Source organism: Siphateles boraxobius, unplaced genomic scaffold (genome assembly GCF_051911475.1).
Source record: "Siphateles boraxobius isolate OS27281-9 unplaced genomic scaffold, OSU_SipBor_1 19, whole genome shotgun sequence".
In the NCBI taxonomy this organism is placed as follows: domain Eukaryota; kingdom Metazoa; phylum Chordata; class Actinopteri; order Cypriniformes; family Leuciscidae; genus Siphateles; species Siphateles boraxobius.
The window spans coordinates 20,398,768-20,419,606 of NW_027508799.1; the positions used below are offsets into that span (position 1 = coordinate 20,398,768).

General features: G+C 38.7%; 1 protein-coding gene across 8 annotated transcripts in view; it reads right to left on the reverse strand.

Moving 5' to 3' along the window:
* The window catches only part of syt1a (synaptotagmin Ia), a 231,555-nt gene that overhangs the window by 187,360 nt on the left and 23,356 nt on the right, over positions 1-20,839 (reverse strand). For 2 of the 8 annotated variants that reach the window (XM_077234214.1, XM_077234211.1), the window contains exon 1: positions 20,170-20,474. The exons of 4 other annotated variants lie outside the window; for them this stretch is intronic. The gene's annotated coding sequence lies outside the window, so the exon portion shown is untranslated. Of the gene's footprint in view, positions 1-20,169; positions 20,475-20,839 lie in introns of those variants that run through there. 2 more of the 8 variants (XM_077234218.1, XM_077234220.1) reach the window with 2 other exon arrangements.

Consider the following 20,839-nt stretch of genomic DNA (forward strand, 5'->3'; position numbering starts at 1 on the left):
TTGACTGAACAGCCATCAAGTTGCTACACAGTTTACTGCCTCTCTCTTTGTGTCAGTGACATAAGAGACAGATAGCCGGCAATACAAGAGCAGGCGAGTGGTTTGACATCTACTCTAATGGATCTGTCTACCTTCGGGCACTCACTTTAGCACAATCAAGGAGGGCTGTGGAAGTTTGAGCCGAACAGAAACTCTGTAGTAAAGCTAATTAAGTGTTACTGATCCAGTATTGAACTGCTCAAAGGGGTTGAAGATTTTTGTATGACCTGTAAACATGAAGTGATTATATGACTTGAAATCTATCAATAATTGCCTCATGATATTCAACACCACTGACGCCTCCCAAAACCGCCACCCCTAAGCGGTTTGTGTCTCAAAGCACAAAGAACACGTGTAAACTGACAGATTGTTGAAACAGGTGTGTCTGTGTTTGATCTATGCATAAGCTGGCGTGTGGGCCGCTTGCAGGACTGTTTTTCCGTGACCAAAATTAGGGTTGTAATGGATTCACGCAGAAAAAGGCATAGATTCAAACATGCACAAAAAATAAACATACGCTTATGCTGTCAGATTATCTTATTAGAAAATTACATCAAAATTATACTGTTGCTACTGTTCTTCAAGTGAATACAAAGTATAGAGCTGTTCTTTTTTTGCTTGTACTAATTGCTTACTCATGATTTTGCAATATTGTTAATAACGTTGCCCCCTCTATTTTAAATTTCTTCAGATGTGAGCTTATGCTAAATTATTATGTATATGCCATTATATACTATTATGGTATTTATTCCTTTTGAATTAGATTTTATTAGATTTTAGTTTAACTTTTAAATGTTGGTCTTAGTTTAAGGTTGTTAAAGCTTTTGTCATTTTTATTTTTATATGTTTAATATTTCTATTTAGCTTTAATTTATTTTTATTATAGTTTTAGTCATTTAAGTACTTCAACTTATTTCAGTTATTTTCCAAGGCAACGTTTCTAATTTTAATTTGTTTAAGTTTAAATGTATTCTCTAAATTTTTTATTTTATCTTAATTTCATTTACAGAAATAACAATGTTTATAGGTTGTTTTCGATAACGATAACAAAACTTAAATTAATGCAAATAGAAATGTAGGTGTCATTATATATGCAAATGAGTCTAAATATGCTATTGCAGCTATATTTGTTTCAAAAAATGCATTGATAATTGAGTTTGACGTTCTATTTTATTTTTTTGTGCCATTCATATCATCATGAATTGTCAATGACTTGAATTTTTTCCTCTCGTTAGTTTTGTAACATGATCTGACTGTCTATTTCAAAGGGAGCTGTCCACAAGGCAGGCGCTGAATCATTCTTCCTTAGTGTGACCTCTATATCAAGGATACTGTAGATCTACAAACAGCTGTGAGAGCTTCCTACTAGAAGTCTTCACGAGTCCACCAAAAACCCGAGGTCCGACCCAAAACCAAATCAGGTTAAGGTCCAAAACGAGTTCGATTGACATTTCAGCACTTCATGAACAGACAGCAACTGCAGCAATGCAGCGCATTCTGGCACGTCTGTGTAAAGTGCATTTTTTGGGAAACACATAGAGCTGTGTGCATGCATGACTTGTGCATATGTGGCTGCAGGCTGTGTACACGTCAATGCTGTTTTGTATTGAGGTCCAGTTGGGTTTGAAAAAAATTAGCATTGAGTCTGGTCGGACTCGTATCTAATTATTATAGGGTCTGTCTCAGGTCTGGTTTTTCTTTTAAAAAAAGTATTAATTAATGCACATTGAGTTTGGGTAAGAACTGATTCAGGTCAATTCACCCCACATCATCCCACTGAATACTCTCAAAATAGAACTCAGACCTCCATATTCAGACCTGACAGCAGCTCTAGTAATACTGGAACCCATTAGAAGCCAATATAAATATTAAGCAGATCTTAGCAAAACTTCCTGCTAATTTCTAGTAAATAAGTATGAATACATGTTAAATTAAATGTTAAAATGCTGATTGAATGTGCCCACATACTAATTAGACTTCGTCATTAATTAATCAGTTGAATTAATTTAAAATGATATAGTCACTCTTGTGTATTTATAGACAAAAAAATAGTACGAATAAAAAAATAAATAAAATAAATGTCCAGGATGTAGGCCTTGAGTTCACAAAAACTGTCACCCCTTTATTCACAACCTGAGCCACACAGATCTGCCATGAGTCAGGGTGTTTTAGAGGAAATGAATAGGATGATGGTGTAACTAGCACCACCTTGTCACGGCTCAGTGTTCATTACCCCCAGACTGACGTCAAACCTCAATGATTAAGAACAGACACTTCCTAGTGCCACCTCCACCCCTGACACCATTCACACGCCACCTTCTGACACTGTCAGTATGACACCACATGTAATGTGGGGAAAAAGCTATTGGGTTTTAGCTTTTAACTTTAACCCATGTCTAAGTTGAATGGGCTTTTGTGTGTGTCTGGGATGGATTCTGAAGCAATACACTTTTCTAGACTAGCTTGATGAACCTGAATTTAAATTTATTTCAGGATAAATAAATTTGAGCTGGATCATCTCATTTTCATTTTCAAGCTGGGCGACAGTGGCTCAGTGGTTCATGTAGGTTGTCTACAAACCGAAAGGTTGGTGGTTCTATCCCCGGTTCCACCTGACCAAGTGTCGAGGTGTCCATGAGCAAGACACCTAACCCCAGCTGCTCCCGACGAGCTGAGTGGCGCCTTGCATGGCTGACACCGCCGTCGGTGTATGAATGAGTGAGTGAATGGGTGAATGAGAGGCATATATGTAAAGCGCTTTGGTGGCCATTGGGTCTGTGAAAGCGCTATATAAATGCAGTCCATTTACCATTTACCATTTCAAGGGAGTCCTGCAACATATATATATATATATATATGTACAGACGCAAAGGTTAACCACACAGTACATATACAAAAAAATAAACACAATACAAACACATATACAAAACAATAACTCGCTCACCTGCCCTTACCCCACAATTAACATAGCACACATATTAAAGTATATTGACACATAATCAGCCAAATGCATTAAAAAACTAATGAGTCTTTATCAATTTGCCTTATGACAAAATGTAGCATGCAGGATAACATCACATCTCACATAGAAATGTCCAAAGAAAATCACAATAAAGAAAAATGATAAAGAAAATCATAATTGTATACATACTACTATATGTTTTCTAGATAAATCATTTATATGTAATACCATTGGTGTCCCTAATTACAAGAACATGTAGTCTTAGGAAAAGAACAAAGTGACGATTTGAATAAATCGCCTTGTAGCTTGATCTTTGATCTTCTAGTTCTAATTCAGATGTTTTTTGGTTTGTTTTGAATTTTTGGTTTGACTGTTCTCAAGTCAAGCTCTTTATCGTAAGTGTTTTTGTACTCTATGAGTCAGTTGCATTCAATTTAAATGTAAAATTTAACATTATACATCAATATAAACATTAATGAATTCAAGTTAACAAATAATACAAATCTAAACAAAGATTAGGGAAATAATCTGAATATTTCAATTAACCAATCCAAATATAATGTAAATTTTATTGGCTTCTTTATTAATTTTTGAGCTATGGTATAGTTGTTATCGCACATACTCGGATCATTAATCCACTGTACCTCTCCTTGGTTTCATAATGGATTACATAATCAGAGAATATTTGTATTTTATTTGAATTTGAACAAGATTTCTACAGACATGTTACTCATGTCTGTATGTTAAGTGTACACTGAGTTTCGGTTCCTTTTTCTGATGCGCTCCAGAAAGAAGATTAACGGATTAAAGTGTTCTGTTTGTTTTCGTTATTTTACAAAAGTACACTGTGAATGTACACACAAGTAGACCCTTTACAGTTTCGAATGATGTCTCTTATTTAAAGAGTATTTTAGTTCTTTCTGCTGTTATGATTTAAAAAAAATCCAAGTGAAAGCATCGACGCGTTCTTTGAACCTATGTGGACGCCGCAAGTTTAAATTCAGCTCCCTACATTTCTTGTCCACCACAGAATAGATTGAAATAGATTGATAAACAGAATAGATTTAAAATGCATGGTCATAATCTCTCTGTAAAAGGCCTTGCCAAACAAAGAAATAGGCAAAAGGTAATGCATGTGATTTTACCAGAGGTAAGGGGAGTTCTTCTTAGGCACAACACAAAGCCAAACAATGGTACAAAAATCACTGTAATACAAAACCCAAAGTGACTTACTGCTTTTATAAAATGACAGAAACAGCAATTTGAAATAATACTAATCAATACTAACTTCATAATGAATAGCTTCATTCATTGTTATTACAAACAAAATAAACATTCTATCTGCAAGTAATATAGTCAATTAAAGGTGGCCTGTTTATGGTTGCTAAGCAATCTAGTAACTTGCTGGTTCATGAAACCAGAATAATCAGTTTTATAAAGTTTTTAAAAATACAGCCACATCAGATTACAATTCTGAACATATGGGATTTGGTTTTTGAGACTCTTTTTGTCTCAAGCCACAGCTCCAGGCCTCGAGACATTCGCTGCATGGATGGCAGTTACCAAACGTTTGTCTCCACTCTGTCCCCGGGCTCAGATCTAACAGCAGCTGGAACAAACACACTTTATCAAACAAACGTCAAAGGATGTTTGCTGAAAAATTCTGGCATTACCTACAATACTATTGCAATGAACAGCGACAAGAAGGCAAGATAAATGAGTGGAACAATGTCTCCGGTCTGACAAGATCTCCTCCCTTAACTCATCCAATTGTTTTGTGGGCCGCCCTGTAAATTAGATGAAAGACAAAAGGCTCCATAACATGTTGATGGCTATGTGCAAGGAGGGCCAGCATACTGTAGGCATCAGATAGGTGCATTTTGGTGTAGGTGGAAAAAGGAAGAAATGGGGAAGGAAACATCTTATACTGTATGACAACTAAAGACAGTCGGACACAGAGAAATGGAGACCGAGACAGAATATAGTGAGACGACACACAAGGTCAAACCTGAGCCCAACTGTCATACTAAGGAAAAGAAGAGACAAAGCACTAACTGAAGAGTGCTCATACTCTGAGCTCTTGCTTTAAGTACTGCCGCTCACAGTCTGTCTGATGCATATTACTTAAAAACATGAAGGTAGTTCCTCCATCTTGCAAGCTTTAATCTGATTGGCTGATGGAAAATAAATTACTTTTTTTAAGTGTTTTTGAAATAAGCCTCTTCTTTTCACCAAATACAGTAATAACAGCAATATTGTGAAATATTATTATACGTTAAAATCATTTTCTATTTTTAATTTATTTGATTTAATGTATTCCTGTGATATCAAAGCTGAATGTACTCCAGTCCTATAACATGATCCTTCTGAAATCATTCTAATATGCTGATGTTTATTCAATTCATTTTAATGCAATCTTTGCTTAAAATAAAAAAAATAAAAAAAATAATAATAATAATTTCCTTACTGACTCCAAATGTTTGAACGGTAGTGATTGTGCGTGCAATAGACAGTATTTTTCGATATTTCCTGTACAACCATTTCTAGAGACTGCAGCAAAATTATTTACATTCATTGCCTTCACATTCATATATGTGGTATAAACTATTTCAAATAAACTACACATTAACATCACATAAAAACAAAACAAATTGTGGCATTTAACATGTTTATTAAACACTCTCCTCCAGTCTAAGTGGGCGCTTTTGGCCAGAATAAGCCGGCACAGTCAAAAGTCTGGCTACACAAAACTATATGAAGGCTATCTTACTGAAACTGGTGGGGGATGTTTTGTCAGTAATACTTCAAGAATCTATGATCAAAATGCAGAAAGTTGTACAGCACCTTGTGTTACACCACCAGACTTTAAATAATCTTTGACATCAGCCAAAGAGAAACACATTACAGCAGCTGCCCAACCTGAGGCGATTTGGAGTCATTGGGCAAAGTTGAAAGTATAATAGTTTTTTTCAGTCATAATTATAAGACATATTTCCTCTGTATCACAGCTTTAAATTGCCCAGATAATCCATTTAATGTTAATTCAAAGCTACATGTACCTCCTACTAAACAATGATTTCCTTTAGCCCCTCAGAATGCAGTGCTTGTATCCCGAGTCGTCTGACTGTTGGGTGCCAACCTGTGTGTCATGAGAGTAGAGAAATCAAGTTGCCAGGTAGGAGCAGTATCTAGTGGCAGCAGTCCTTCAGTGCAGCATCCTGCCTACATCGAGTCTTTCCAATAATTGCTTAACTGAAAGAGGAGCATTCAGTAAACTAAAAACTTTTTCTTTTTTTATCTGACAGTTAACATCAGCATGGACTACTAAAGGTGATCAACAACTGATTGTTGGATTGCATCCAAGCGCCTGTTTACACCTAGTCACTTCATGCGTTTTTACGGATCAGATAGCTATCTGATTTGTTAAAGCGGTTCCATTTACACTTGCCCGCATAAATGTGCCTCCGCAAAGCGAATATAAATTCGATCTTCAATTCCCACGCCATTTGCAAATTTAACGGAGTTCATGTCAGTAAAAGCAGCAGCTATAAGAGCTGCTTATCATCATCAGTTAATTTCAAGATTAAAGAGCGCAATATGAGCGAGAGCGGCATCAGCAGTGGTAAGATCATTTAGTCTCACTACTTTTAATGAATATGACTGTGTTTTAAGCATCTGCGACTTTAATTTCTGTTTCATTTGTAGCAGTTTGGGCGTTAGCTTGCTAAAGAGATACAATGCAATTAAGAATGTTGCGGTAGCGCAATCATATCTGGCAACACACTCTCACACATTTATTTTTTAACATTTTGGGTGAAGTAAAATCTAAGTGGTTTCAACAACCAGATGCATTTACTCTTGTTCAGTTTCATCTGGAATGCATCTCAGACCACCTCCTGAAGTGGTTTGAGCGATCAGTTTAAAATCCGTCTCGAAAGCGCTTCGGAGGGCATTCACACCTGGTCTTTTCACAATCGAATAGCTATACGATCATAGGAAACGCATGAAGTGAGGTCAACTTTGCTTTTAAAAGTCTTTATAGACACCAAATGTCTTAACGTGGCGGGTGGACATGTGCAGACAGGACATGCAAGGTTATTGATTGAAAAGTCTGGGTGGTGGGTTTCTCATGACATTGAAGCTGTCCTTGACGAGACAGCTAAATGGAAACAAATTCCTTCTCCTTTAACACGGCGCTTATCACCTGAGACCATGGGACACCGTGTCCTGATGTATACGTCTCGCCCTACATTTATCATAGATGCAGTCTCTCTCTCAAACTCTTCTCACGTTCACATATCTATTACTTCTATTACTTCTTATAGAGATAACCTGTTCTCAAGTCGGAGCGAGTTATTGATGTAGTTTTGGCAAATAGAACTGATATAGTATAATCACATTTGTTGGACTGTCTATCCGTCATCCTTTATGCTGTAGAAGATCGATCTTGGTCTCTTATATTCTGAGAGGTTGACGGCTGAAGTAGATAAGCATTTGGCAAGAACTGCCGGCACAAAGCACGAATGAAACCTCCACAATATGAAATTAAACGAACAAGTGCTGCCATGACAGATGATATTTCCCTTGAGCATCAGTTCAGTGACTGTTCTGATGAATGCACAACTTGTGTTAATGGAGTTCTTCGACAAAGTTCAAGAGGAGCCTATTTGTGACATCCTATCATTTACAACACTAAGGTTAAATAAGCAACCACTTACCCCATTCTTTCTTACAAATCTCCCATCATCCTCACAATTTATCTTCACATCGTCACGTCTCGTACACAAGTTCTTTTATTACTGACAAATCCATCTTGCCATTAAACACCCCTAATGTGGATTACATGAACATGAAACATCTGTTAGATCCATGTTTATCATCTCTGGTTGCAAGGCTTGTATTCATTTGAGCATAAGTGTCATTAAAGGGTCACTCCACCCATTTCAACATTAATCTTTATTGAAATCGGGCTATATATGTAGTCGAAATGTAAAAGAAATTTTGAATTTGGTGCCCTCTTGACCGAGAAAAGACAGAAAATAACTTTGGGGCGCATTTGTATGTAAGACAACAACTCCCACAATGCAGCTCCGCAAGCCACAGCTCCGCAAGCCACTCCCACTAATCCAGAACAGCGCAAACATCAGAGAAATCACTCTTCCGTCTACAAGAAGGCTAGCTGCCAAATGAGTTTGAAATTCATTTCACAAAAAATGTCTAGTTAGTTGGCTGTGGCGAGCAGGACGAGGGCGAGGGACGTGAGAGGACGACGCGAGTGATAATGAATGACACCTGTGCAGCGGTCTCATATCTCTCACGGAGGAGCGGAAGCACAAAAGGAACAGGCCTGATTTTATGTTTTGTTTCTGTTGTGTGTGGCCAGCTGGCTTATACTTTTGTTTTGTATTTGTTTATTTTACTATTAAAACGTTCAAATGTTCGCCGGTTCCAGCCTCCTTCTTCCCACAACAACGAACCACGTTACATTGGTAAACTCATTAGTGAATTACTCGTTTGTATTTCTTTCTATATGGTGAATTATTGCATGATACCTGGATGTTCAGTCAGGCGAAACTAGGATGGTTCACATCACAACACAAACGTCCGTGTGGTCGTCTGATTCAGAGATTTCGTCCAGGAGAAATTGCGATCGTTGAAATTCTCTGCTGCAGACGGACTCTATCTGTGTCCGTAGCGCACAGCGAGAGCACACGCACCAGCAGCCCGCCTCAGCTCGACCCAGTCCGGGCTCCTCGTCCGCGACAGGCAGTCGCCTCCTGATCCTCCATCAGCCTCAGCTGCTCTTCACTATATTGCGGCTCGTAAAGATAGCCACGAACAGCGGATTTGAGCAGCAGAAATTCAAAATCATGTTTAGTTTCTTCCGTCATTGTCGTAACTTCCTATATCCACAGCGCTTGTTAGCTTAGCTTATAAACAAGATGGCTGATATTGCTTTCAGTATCTGCAAGTGAAGTCCCACCCACTGATCTGTGATAGCTCTGTTAGCGCATTAGGCACAACCCCCTATGGGCGGGTTTGAAAGGGTGGGAATTTGTGCTTGTAGTCTATACAGAAATCCCCCCTTTTTACACTTCCTCCTACAATGACGTCAAATGACGATTTTTGCGTCATTGTAGGAGGAAGTGAAAAAGGTAAATAGTAGATTTCTCTCGTCTCAGGGGAAAATGAAAGAATGTTGCACGACCATTCAATAGTATGACTGGTTGTCTAACAATGGACCTCTTAATGCAAATGGGTGGAGTGACCCTTTAATGATTTCAGGTGTAGCATTCATGCATGTGTAATTAACATGCTTTTTCATTAAGTTCAGCTTAACAGTAACTCAGATGGCCAGTACTGTATATCACTGTCTAATCTGCATAACCAATTAAGGTTAACAAAAGTGATTGTCTTTATCATGTGGATGCATCAAAGCAAAGTGTAAGAGGTACTGTTGTGCCCAGTTTGTTGAGAAACAAGACTCCGTACATGTCTTTGTGTGTATGTGTGACTATGTACCCCATGATGGGACTCATGACAGCAAGGAACAGAAAGCAGTCAGTCCTGCTGAGATCAGAACATGACCTCTTATTTTCGCTGCCTCTGTCAACCGTTCTCTTCCACTCTCAATTTTCTGGCCATATGCCTCAGTAAATTACAGTAAAGGAAGACAAATTGCAGGACCATCTACTCACATTTTGGCATCTCATGATGCATCCATCCAACAAACACACAACATTCTTTTGAACAAACCACCGTGTCTACTGCCGTGTCTACTTTGCTGTGTCTATCTACCTGCCGTGTCTACTTTGACTTTATCACATATGTCTCCTGAAAAGCTTTGGCTGTCAGGTCACAGTGTCCTACTCTCGCCATCTGTATTGTAGGTCACATAGTTGTTTCTTCTAAAAAAAAGTCTGAGAGTCGTTGAGTCAGTTGTTGATTTTGCTGTGGCAAATGATCCTTGTTTTTTCATGTACAATAATGATTAAAAAAACAACAAAAGAAAACTAATATCACTACTTCGCCGTAGTCCTTCTTTTTAAAGTCACACCTTTAACAAAACAATCTAGGGCAGAGACATGGTTCAATCCATCTGTTGTTTATTGGATGGAGGCAAATCTGAAAGCTTGAAGTCAATCATGGGCGGGGTTGACGCGGACTAAATGTCTTTAGAAGTCTGGCATACATCATCAGAGAGAAGTCTGTGATTTCACCAGAAAATCAAGTCATGACATTCTGTTAAAGATAACATGAAAAAAAAAAACTTTGAATTAATTGTTCACAATACAATCATTAAGAAATTTAGAAAATAGACTGTGAATTGAATTTCCATTTCTTGCATTAACATCAGCTTTAAAAAAATGCTCAGTTTAAAGTCCCTGTAAAGGCAATTAAAAAAAAAAATTCTAAACACATTTTAAATGTTAGAAATGTATTGCTAAAACATATTACAAAAGACTGTGAACTGTGAGGTACTGAATTGTGGAGTTAGACCATTAAACAGTTTTTCACCATTGCTATGTTCCGGATTTTTTTGGGCGGGGCTAAAACGGGGGCTTGATGACGCACCGGAGCCCCTGAGCTCCTGGACACGCCCCTACTTGATGACGCACTGGAGCCACTGAGGTTGGCCTCTCCCCTAACAATATATATAGAGCACATTCACATCAGTTTGCCGCTCAATCACGAGTTACTGTCAGTACTATTAGTTACTATAGCCTACAGTTTGCTAGCTAGCTATGCCTTCGTCACGGAAATGTGTACTACCTGGATGCGATCACGTACAAAACAGATCGGTGTCCTTATATAAATTTCCGAAAAACGATCACATCAAGTAGAGGTGGATTCATTTTGTGAAGAGCCACCTTGATGGAGAGCTGAGGATCACCTCCGAAACCCGCCTCTGTCGTGATCATTTTACATGGGATGGTTCTATAAACTTTCGTCGGAGACACCTGGGATTCACTGATAATCCTTCGTCCTCCCGTCGTGCTGACAACTGGTGCCGATGGCAGCTTTCCCGCGAGCGGGCGTGGTTTCAGCGCAGCCAGCGGACACGCCCCCAGTGTTTGAGAGCAGAGACTACTGCTCATTTTTTCAAGATTTTGATAGCTTATTTTATGTACTTGCCGACTTTTTTATCATTCAAATTTGGTTGGGTGGCCAATAACACGTTTTTCTGTGGTGTGAAAAACTCAGAACACATACTTAATTTTGACTTTACAGGGACTTTAAATACAACTTAAGCTCTTTCACCAATGCAGTGTGTTGTCAAAAACCACTCTCACAAATAAAATTTTTAAAAAGGCAGCTGTAACACCGTTTCAACATTTCTTTGTGTGGCCCATTAAATAACAGATTTTTACTTTGCACTAAAAGGGGTTGTAAGAGATTATATCACCACAATCTTTCAACACATGTTATGACCATTTAAAAAAAGTACACTCCCAACACTTCACTTGGGATACTAAAAAGGAATATAGAAGGGAAGCAAAATGAACTATCCATAAAGCTTCACATTTCTACATTTAAACTCTATAGGTTTGCTAAGCTTCTATCAAAAGTGCTGTTAACATGTTTTTCATCCATGTATACAAACTAAGGGAATAGTCAAAATTATTTTAAATCAACGGAAAGACAAAGATGTTATCGCTAGATCTAAAGTTGCATTTAACCTAAAAAAAATACTACTTAAATCCCTCAAGTTGCTTACTTGATAGAAAATAAGACTTAGCTCTCCCCATCATAACAGTTAATTTACAAAATTGTCATTGCAGTACAGAAAATAGAGAAGACTCATCTGAGATTGTCGAGTGTGATTCAATCATGGAAGGGTAGCGTGGAGTTCAGCGTGGCATTAATCTCTCGCAGTCTTGTATTTTCTTCATTAGATAATCTTTGTGCCTGCCTCTCTTTTATAAATCATTACATTAGCCAATAATAGGACTGGCCTGGCTTCCCGCTGGAGAGCGCAGCCCGTTAGGCGAGTGGATAATGAGTGTTTTTACATGGGGCTGGGTGGACATGTTTTAGGGAAAGCCTCATTTTAGTCTCGACGCGACACAGCGTGTGCAGACAGCACCGCAAGTGCTTCAAACGGTACATCCTTCAGGGGAGCCCCAAATTTGTCAGCCGCTTAAACGAGCAAGAGACAAACAAAGAGGAGACGAAACCGAGAGAAGCGGAGCGTGAGGCCTGTTGATGTGACTTTTTTGCGGCGAGAGCTGTGCCGTGGGCCTGTTGTAGCATATTATTATTCCAGCAATTGGGTTGTGGCAAGCTTGCGAACAATTTAGTTTTCTGTCAAAAAAAGTACTGACTTGACTTCACAACTGCCCACAGGAAGCAAAATCAGACTGCTTAGATGAAAGGTTAAAAAGGAGACAGCGACATGCAGCAGGGTAAGGAATCTAGAATACGAACCCTTTTTAATCTTTTCTTGAGTTAAAGTTAGATAGTCATGTGCAGTATTTTACACTAGAAGCCCAACAGCACACAGAGGGAATAAGCATGGTAAATCTTCTTGGAGACGGGCTATGAAGGGCAGTGGACTTGGTTGCCATAGCGACAGCAAGGATGTTTGCATGAGAGGGGGATCATGGCAGGGATTTAGAAAGAAGCGGCCAGTCTGCGCACCTTGCTCCTGTTATGATAAGAACTATTTAAGACTTCAAGCAACAGTTCAGCCAATAATGAAATTTTTTTCATTATCATCATGTCGCTAGAAATTGCATTCTTTCAGTGGACCTCAAATATAGTTTTTTAAAAATCACTGTCTCTTTTTTCTATATAAAGCCCAACTGTCCAAAAACACCCAAAAATCAACATGGATAAACTGAATTGTTATTTTATTGTTATATGCAGAATTGAAGACTGAAGAGTAAAAATAGAGGTCAGGGGCCGTATTCACAAAAAGTTTCCTCTTAAGACTCAAAGAAAAGCTGAGCTGAGCTGACACCAACTCACAAAGCTGCTGAGGCCAACTTTTGCTAAGGAACAGAGAGAAGTCTCAAGCGAGTAAGGGTGGGGTTGACCTCGTTGCTATGGATATGTCAACACGCTTATTAACTATGCACACAGTGATTGGCCCATGGTAGAGGAGTCTCTGTCAGTAATTTAATCATATAAATATTGTAGAATGAGGTATCATGTTGCCATATCCAAATAAAGGTTTTAAAATAAAATTGTTGCCAAATTCAAATAAAGATTTTAAAATGCAGACTAACTATCACAAATTAAACAAGTATATGTTCAGCTAATTGTCAGCCTCTTACATTTCTGCATCTCGAGAGAGCACGTTCAAATCTAATCTGCTCGAGAGGAGTTACTAGGTGGGTCGGTTGTGTATGCATATACACAGTCATCTCACCTAGTTACCTCGACAGTTTTCTGTATGCCTATGCCATCCTGACTCCTCACTTTTGGCTGCTTCCTATTTCCAGTCAGGGATACGGGGAAATACTCTGGGTTTTAGCTGAATTCCGAGCTTGGAGGATCCACCATTGTAATAAAAGACAGTGGGATCTGTTCAATATAAGGGCAAACACAATAACTAGTGAGCACTAGAGGAAAACTATGGCTCCTTCAATAACACGCACCCACGCACACCTTTTTGTTTGACTCATGTTTCTGATTACAGTTAAATAGAGAGTTTAACTGTAGTGTTTCTTGTTCTATTTTTCTGTATCTCTGGCGCCACCGCAACATAGATTATATTGTACTAGAGTTGTGAGTTTCTGAATTGAATGTGATGAAATACTAAGACAACATGTCTTCACTGACTGAGCTCAAAAACAATCATGCAGTGCTAACAGTACAGTCCATTTCAAAAACAAATGAGCCATTTCTTTTAATGATTCAGCCAAAATATTTCAGTTTATTGAAGTTTTCACTGAACTAACAATTTAAATGTTTTTACATTGATTTACTCTCTTGACAGACTCATAATGTAGAACGTCTTAATTAAATCAGTATAATTGCTTGGTATTCATTTTGTTGGTGAGATAACATGTAGATAAAAATATACAGTACACATTTTACACATTATTTTAATTAACTTACAATCTTTAAAATATCAAAATGTGTGTAAAAAATTGCACATTTTGATCATCCAAATTTCTAAATTTGCTTCATGCAGTTTGCTTTGGGAGACAGAATACCTCAGAATATCAGAATATTCACATCTGCTCCTAGACTCAACTGTGGTCAGGTAATGCATCATGGGATACTGTCATTTTCACCTGATGCCACATGAGCGGTGGATAAACTGTAGCACAGCGGCATTTTTTCTAGCTCTCGTCTTTCCTCCCTTATTAGATTCATAAAACATTCAAAATGTCCTCCAGTCCACCTTTGTGGCAGAGTCTGCCCTTTAGTAATAATTAATTCCTAACACCTTCAAGCAGTGGTGTGAGAGTAGGGGGTGTCAGTGTGGTGCTACAGTGCACGACTTGGTCGTCTATTTAGCTATGGCTTTATCTGTAATAACGTCTGACATGTGAAATATAGAGTGCTAAAATCAGTTACTGCTTGAAGGATGTCCTCTTGTAGCATGAATACCGGAATATAAAAAGGTTGTGGGGAGAACTTTCTCAGGGGAGAAAGAAAAATATTATCCTTTCAACTACCAACACACACAATGTTTCCCAAACACGCAATATCTGAGATCTTTGGGCAAGAAATATTCTGAGCTATATTTGCGCATTAAATGGATTAAGATGGTGACGTGGAATTAAAGAGAAATAGTGCATTATGATTTGTGGATTTTCCTTCCATTTCTGGATGGTGACACCAGGTCCTGTTTTTACCCAAATGAAATGCTGATGCTTCTGTGAAAGCATTCAATTATTCATAATTGTCACTAGAGCACATTCATGCTGAATTGTTGTGGCTTAAATTGAAGTGTGACAAGCCATGCAGAAAGAGAATTTATAAAGCTCTTCTTAAATCGCTGACTGTCACATGTTTTAACATTTGCGAATAATATTCTTTCTGAATTAATTTAGTTACATTTAGCTAATGGAAATGACCTAATTGTACATACAATAGAGTGCTGCTTCTGCTTTTTGGTTGTATCAACTCTTTCCAAGAAATTAGAGTAAACCAAGCTTATTTTTTATGTGTGAGTAATATTGTTCTAAACATTACTTAGTATAATTATTAAATAGAATGGGGGGGGGGGGGGGTCAAAATCATCAGCATTATAGAGTAATATCTCTATTGGCTGGGTCAATTTGACATTGTGTAGAAAAAAACTTACTTGAATTACTTCCATGTTACGTTTGTGGCTGAGTTACAAGCAATACCTTGAGGAGGATTTCTGTAAAGCCAAAATGCTTTTCCTCTCTGTTTTGATCAAGGCTATATTGATCATGTAATCCTAGTATTATCAGTGTAGATCCACTATGATCAAGACCATATCCCTCTAAAACCAGATAAGGCAAGGTGGTGCTTGACCATAAGCATATATGTAAACAAAATGGTATTCTAAATTTAATGCGTTTGTATAGAGCATTTAGGAATGAGCATAGAGTTGATGTCAAATAATGTGTTCTTGCTTTCAAAATGGCATCAAAATGGAACAGACCATAGAGACACGAGACACATTTTCAGTTTAAACTTGACATGGTGTCATGTCACCAGAGAAAAGACTATATAATACTGCACAAGATGACGCAGCGGTCCAATATATCTGTCTAATGCAGGTTTACAAAGACCACAAATGTGTAAAAAAAATAAAATAATAATATTTATAATAATAATAATAATAATAATTCACACAAGTCTACATCAGGCACTTTTGATTGCTAAATGTTTTGCTGAGGTTTGTAAGCCAGTAATAGGCTTCCATTCAATTACTGTATATGGGACAGGTATACTGACTTGTGTCTATATACTGTATATTCAATGGTTTCACTGTAAACCCTAATGTTCTCATTACAAAATCAATCAAGTTATCATAACTTGCAATACCATGTTTTGGCATCATAAGGTGTTAATTGATTTATTTGGCAGCAAAACCACATCTGGTGAACTTGATAAAACAAGTTTTGTTAGGCACCATTACTCCATTAAATTGGGGGAATGACTCAACTTATTAGGGTTTACAGTGTACGACAACAATGTAACGTTGATTAATGTATTGTCCTTTGGGAGCTTTTCTCTATGTGATTGTGATTAATTTTTTTAATTTATTAGCATATAAATGTAATTAATTTGATGACTCTCTTTAATCAGTTGACAGCCCTATAAAATAATATAGATGCTAAGGAGACTGGGAAGGGTGCCATTGTTAAATCCACCACAGAAAACAACTGTGTGTTGTAGTCATTTGGGCTCAAGGTGAGGATTCGCCACTTGATTGCCCCCTTGTGCACTGCTTAAAGAGAAGGACATTACATCACTTACGCTAACTACGTGCATATGTAACCGCCTTAGCAACACAGGCGTAGCAAACACTATGGAAAGAGATCTGCTCACCACCATCTGTGTGTGTATGTGTGCATGTGCCAAGGCTGTGTTATGGAGTCAGAAGGCTGGCTACATTCTCTAAGGACCTCTCCTCCGTTGCTTAGCAATATGTGGAACAGTGAGCAGCCCCAATAAGGCAATTGCATCTACTGTATTTCCCTAGCAGAAATAGAGATAAAAACAGAATTCCGCTATTTAGCATTCACATGAGTAATATTTATGATACTTTTACCATGTTATGCAATATAAAAATCAAGTTTTGATTGATATTATAAATTTACATAATTGTTTATATTACTGGTGGACTATGGATGTCACGTTTAAGAATAAGCACCGCATATTTATATGCTGTAATCTATGTCACTTTGCATACTGTGCAATACAATTACAATTACAGAATTAATATTTTGCATTATACAAGATCGAGAACCATTTAAAAGTTTGTAAAAAAATAGCTTTTTTTAGGTAATGTCTGTTAAAGGTCCCTTTTAGTAGTTTTTTTTTTATAGTTTGCTGACGTTAAAAAAAAATTATATGACGCATGCGCAAGCTTGTTATAACAACAACAAAAAATGTGTGTATACAAATTTAAAAAGTGTATAAAAATGTGCATATAGACATTTTAAATGTGTATGCATAGATTTCAAACAAGACTTTTAAAACGAGTCTATATTATATTAGGGCAAAGCACTTTGTCAACCCTACAATCGCATCGCTCTTCTACTGACCTTGAAAGAGTTCCTGTTCTCGGATACATCAAACGATATTTATTCACCAGCATTTCCCACAAGTCCTTGTTGCTTGTGATATGCATGACCCCTGCTGCTTGCCTGTACAAACACAGGCTTGTTTTTTGTTATCCATCTCAATCACTGGGTGAAGCCTTACTGTTGGTGTGGGTCACAAAAAGACACTGCCAGCTTGAAAATGCTTAGTCCAGTAATCAAATGGATGCAAATTACAACATCCTCATAGTCTAGATCTTGTCACAACAAGAAGTTTGATAGCATAAAAAAAGGTGAGATCCACCTTTAATTTTCCTTGTTTGTAATATATATTATTGGTTTTTAATTCAGTCCCAGTTACTCAAATCCACAGTGAGTGTCCTTTAGTGTCTGTGCCTGCTGTGGTGTAACGAAACAAGAACATATCGCTCCGTTATTACACACATTTATCATGGCTGCCCCAGACTCTTCTTGGACCATGTCAGTGATCCGTACACTTCCCTAGCCCAGGTATCTGCAGCCAAGCAGCCAGCTGTCCAAGGTCAAATCATAATAGAGCCGCTATTTTTATCTTCTGGCTGCTATTACTCCTAACAACAGCGTTTTGGCCTCTGCAGGCACGCACACATATGTACACATGCGCTTGCATTTATTTCTCTACCTTCAATTTCAACACAAAAGGGAACGGTGTAAGCGGATGACAAAAAAAAAAATCATCCAGGTGAATGATCCTAATCTCACAGGCTGACATTAAAGACTTCCACAGATGCCCTGCTGAGCATAAGAGACAGTACAAGGGATGGTTAACTCCACCTTTTGGCTGTACCGGGCTTGTATCTCACCTCATTAATGGATATTTAACAAGGCTGATAATGCACAACGTTGCCCTTGGCAACTGCAGGGGGTTTGACATATTTGGGCCAACATCTGCTATCCCATATTGCCCCAACAGGTACAATCTTTGTGCAGTGTTGCTGTGGTTGTCAGTAAACCTCTGAGATTGTACGTCTAAGACCCTCTCGGGATAAAGGAACTACTCAAGCCCACAGATTCTCTAGAGCAAAGAATATTATCGATGGGATGGGACTCATAGCCATAGCTAACTTCCTTCTAGTTCACAATTATGCATTACTACCATTATGAGTCATTACAAGGAAACCTCAAAATAAAAAGTTGTAATACATAGTAATAATTTATGTCCACGATAGCTATTTTTTATAAATAAGTGAATACATATGCAAAGTAAATGTTTTGTAAGCTTATATAAAAGCTTCCTGTCCAAAATATAAAACCTTTTCATGTTCTCAGATTTGGTGTGCAGACTCCTTGAAGACTCACTTGTTTTGAATGAATGTACCCAAAGAATCTAAATTTGGTGCATTATTATATATTATTATATTAATCAGAAAGTATAACTGTGTGTTCACACCGGACGCGTATAGCGTGTCAAATTCGCGTCTACCGCGTCTAGTTTGACGCTTGACCACTTTGTGTTAATTTGCGCGACAAGAGTGAAACTGACGCGCGTAAAAACAAAAGTTTGAAGCAAAATTTACGCGCGTCACACGCGTCAGAGGCGATAGTTTCAAAAGTTTCGAACCCCGTTGGCGGCCATCTTTTGTTGGTCCGGATGCATACACATTTTTTGGTACAGCAGAACTTGAATTTTTTACGCGCGTAACGCGTCTTTGCATTGACTTAACATTGAAATCACTCGCGCTAGACGCTCTATTCGCGTCCGGTGTGAACACACCATAAGAACAAATCCAGAGCCAACTTTGTTCAAAAACTTTGTGAACAAAATATCAGTAAACTGAAAATATTGCTGTGATGGCTTGTTTATAATGAAAGTTTATAAGAATCACAGAGATAATCACAGCATCTTACAGCATCTTAATGTGAAGTGGTGGTCTATTTTGATGATTTTTTTCATGCTTTTCCTATGTTATCACTTAGCAACTGTTTTACTGCAGCTCCTCAAGCACTGATGTATTCCAGAGGAGGATCTGCACAGCGGAATTGGATAAGCCCGAGGCTACAGCCGAGCAATCCCTGCTCCTCGCTCTCACTAGGCGTGCATAGCAACCGCTGATCTGCCCAACACAGATATGAGGTAATGACAGGCACATTTGTTGGTGTGGGCAAAGTCCTTGATAACATAACTATAAGAGATTTTAGTGTGTTATGCAACCCAACAAATGCAAACAAAAGGAAAGCTTGAGTTGACAGGGAAGCTTAAGTATGGTTTGATAACAATCTTGTGATTCAGAATGAGGGACAATCCCAGGCAAACCTACTTTCTCTTTGGCTGCTACTATAGGTTGGAGACAGCATCTGTTTCTGAATATACGTTTGCAGTCGTGACTCCCAGAGCAGAACAAATAATGACTCAAAGAACCTCTTTTACTGTGGGAATTATCTACCATTCTGGAATAATTTCCTCCACTATCCACTGACACAGATAAACCCATCACACATGAAGGGTAGAGGTAGAAAAGACGAAGAGAGTGTTTATCAGATACGGAGGACTGTGGTGGGATTAGTTTCCCTGGGATGAATACAGCTATCTCCCCTCCCTTCCAACCTCAGCCATCCATCCGCACACACACTCCCACACACAAACCTACACGTAAGAAAACACATCTCTGATCTCCAGCTCCAAACAAATCATTCTTCCCTACTTGGATAAGCAGATCTCAACCAAGCGTGGCAGTAGATGATGGGTTTCTCACATGAACCATCCAACCAGTAAACTACCACCTTCCCTGGCCAGCCAGAAAGAGGAAGGAAACGGTGCCAAAAACCTGTGTTGGCGCGAAAACAAATGCCACGCTGTAGGGGCGGGCATTATGATGGCACGCTCTACTCTGATCCAGTATAGGTCTCTTTCAGAATCGCACCAAATACGAAACAAACCAGCAACATCCGAACAACTGCAACTTCAGAGAGGGAAATATGAATGCCTACCTGTATGTAGCTTGCTGTTATCTCCTGCTTCAGCTGGGAGGAAGTGAAGTACAGATCATATGCAGGAGAGAGGGAGTCACAGAGAGATGGAGAGGAGGAGTCTTGTCTGGTAGAGGTGGAGAGAGCGGGAGAGAGAGGGAGAGAGCTGCTGTTGTCGCTATCCTCTGCTGAGCCTGCAGGGAGTAGTGTGCATGGCAATGTGCTATCCCTGTTAGAAGCCAGAATGTGTATGCATCCAGTCCCTGAATTAGAGAGAGGCAGGGAGAGAGAAAGAGACTCTTGGCTGTTTAACCATGCATCGTCACGAGGCACTTCCTTCGGAATCCCTCCAGTGAGAGTGGCAGAGCATCACTGAGTCCTTGGCTGCGATTGGCTACCGTGGATGATGATGCAGTCAGTAGGCGATGGTTCTGGCAGCAGTCAACTAAGATGACCCACTCAGCTAGTATTAGCATCCTCACACATCCTAAGCAAAGGCTGGTGGCAGGGCAAGGACGAACAAGGACATTTACAAAACCCTACTGGGAACGTGTTCATGTACTTTATGGGGTTGGAAGCTGGATGATGTACATAGCAAGTCCCAGCATGGTGACCTGTAGACGTTCATGAACACATGAAGACAAAGTCATCTCAGAGGAACATCTAGGTGTAGAGTTTGTGATTTCCCCAG